The sequence below is a fragment of the Quercus suber genome, unplaced genomic scaffold (assembly GCF_002906115.3).
Source record: "Quercus suber isolate HL8 unplaced genomic scaffold, Cork oak 2.0 scaffold_1, whole genome shotgun sequence".
Lineage (NCBI taxonomy): Eukaryota > Viridiplantae > Streptophyta > Magnoliopsida > Fagales > Fagaceae > Quercus > Quercus suber.
Genome location: NW_027069468.1, coordinates 2099176 through 2102126, shown reverse-complemented (window position 1 = coordinate 2102126; position 2951 = coordinate 2099176).

Below are 2951 nucleotides of genomic sequence, written 5' to 3'. Positions count from 1 at the left end.
TCTTGATTAGATGACAAATGCATAAGGATGAAGGTAGAGGACTAAACTCAGTGGGTTAGCCGAGTGGTTAGGCACTTGGTCTCAAAGTGGTTATCTTAAGTTTGACTAGGAGCTTCCTAGTTCAAGTTCAGGCACCAGCACTTTGAAAAAACTCTCTAAGCTAGCAATTTACCCCGCTCTGGACTCACCCATCGCAAACAGTGATTAGTCCCTTATTGAAAGTTTTGAAAAAAAGGGGGGGGGGGGTAGAGGACTAAACTTATGGCTACAAACCAGCTCTGGATTTTTAGAGAGTTGAGGACGATTAGACCAACTGGGTACGCTCGAGTAGTTTAGCCGCAGAAATGAGACTAGTTTACAGCTTTGCTTTCAAGCCCAACTCCATTATTCAAAAATGATAAAAATAATTAATTAGTATTTTGACCTAATAATAAGAAGTAATTATCATATAACGAACACCAAATACTATAAATTCGAAATATTATCTATAAAAACAAAATATGATAGTAAAAATCATTGTAACAAGAGCAAATTGATAGTTGACAGTTGATACAGATTGAGGCTCAAGGTGATAATTTTAAGTGACACTTTTCTTATTTAAATATCCATTAGATAGTTTTTATTTATAATATTTATAAAATATAAATTTTTGGCTAAAAATATTGTTTTCTTCTCTAAAGTTTGCATTTATTTTTTGTCCATAAAATTTTATAAAATACGATTTTCACATCTAAATTAATTAAAATTTTACACTTTTTCACTTAAATTTTTTTTTTAAATCTCTTAACTATTGAAAAATTAAATAAAAAAAATTCTGCTCCTTCAATTTTCAATATTTAATGATAAAAATGAATTTCATGTAAAATTCAAATATTATAAAAATTTAATAAAAAATAATATTATAAAAATTTTAAAAAACAACTTTATTTAAATGATATTAAATATGAAAAATCTCATTTTAAATTGTAAAGATATTCAAAAATAGTAAAACTTACTATAATAACAAGTTGAGAAAAAATTTGTATCCCGTATCCCTACATTTCCTATAAAAATATTTAAAGAAAACTCTCATAAACTCGTCAATCAACATGTCTTAGAACATAAAATTTTTGACAATTTTTTCTTTCGATATGTTGACATTAAATATATATCTAACTTTTTCATGCCGTATTAACGCTGCAGTTCGTAGTCAACCCCCCACCATGCGACTTTTACAAAAAGCTAGTGGTCCATTTTAGTTTAATTTTAACTTTGACAGGCACCAGCACTTTTAGATGACGGTAGTTGGGACAGTTGTAATGCCTAATATCATCTTGTTATTTTCACTCTGAAATCGTGTTTGGTTAGAGGTAGAGTAAGGCAATCAATTTTGACCCTCCTTGTTTTTTTTAAAATTGCTCCCTCTCCCTCTGTTTTATTTTAAAATTTCTAAATAATGAGTGAACATTTGAGGTAATGGCCCTCCTCATTTTTTTTTCATGTATAAATACTCATTTAGTGTTAGCGTATCATTTTTTTTTCTTTTATTATTCATTATATATATCTCAATAATTTTAGGAACATTCAAAACATATTTTTATAAAAATATTAGTCACTTACCTTGCAATGCACACAAAAAAGTTTAACAAAATATAATTTTTTTTCTCTTATTTAATATTTGTCAAATACAAAATATTATAACTGTATTATATGGAGTTAACAAACTAAAATGTCACAAATTACAAAAAATCAATTTAAATATTCATTCATAAAGTGATTGAAACCCACCAATTATATTCATTTTCATATCAAAAAACATTTTTTAAAGTTAATGTGGAGACCTTTTTGGAGCTGGGCAGATGCTTGGCCTTGCTCCCAGTCCTCGGAGTTCCACATCGAAAGAAAACACCCCCATTTGCTGCCTTATAAGCTGTGAAGCCAAGAGAGTAGTGTACCATCAGCAAGTGGGGGTGTTTTCTTTTGATGTGAAACTCCGAGGACTGGGAGCAAGGCCAAGCATCTGCCCAGCTCCAAAAAGGTCTCCATAGTTAATTCAAATATTCATTTATAATGTGATTGAAGTCTACAAATCAAATTCATTTTCATATTATTTTTTTTTAAGAACAAAACCCATACTCATATAAAAGAGAGGGAAATGTGATTTCACATAAAAATACACCACAAATTCTATTAAAAAGTCTTGGTAACTTTTAAGAAATGATACAACACATTCTTTTAAACAACGTGGGAGAAACAAACATACGCAAAAATATCATTGGTTATATATATATATATATATATCCTTAATAAAAGGTACTTTTCTTCCAAAAACAATCTCATTTTCATTTGCATTAATTTAGAGAGTTTTTGGGTGTAGGACTACAATAATATTTTTTCTTTCCACTATATAGAAAGCGAAGATGATATGGGTTTTATGGTTAAAGTTTGGAACATGTTCTTTGTTATCTGTTAAAAAAAAGAATAATTTGTCATTTAGTTTTTGTTATTGTTATTATTTTTTATACTATATAGTATATGTTAAGATGTATAAAAATAACATTTATTATTTAATTTATCTTTGACCAACAGTTTGCCGCAAAAATGAGAATATATATATAATTGAATTAATAAAATTAGAACATTTACACCGTTAATTCTTTCATGCTGGGTTCCATTAAAAAATGATAGTAATAACTATTGTAACAAATAGTATCGACTTGATACCAATTTGGGATATGTTATAATTTTTTTAAAATTTGTTTTGCAAATAATATTGGCAAATTATTTATATTGATTTATGTAAAACCAAAAAAAAAAAAAAAAAAAAAAAAAAAAACTTACCAACATACAAGGACGATTTGGAGAAGAATTTAGAGAAGCTAGATGTTTAATATGGCTGTGGTGAGATTGAGATTGTGAACCCATAACCAAATTTTCTAAAACCCAAAACCTCTATCTTTCTTTTCTCTCTA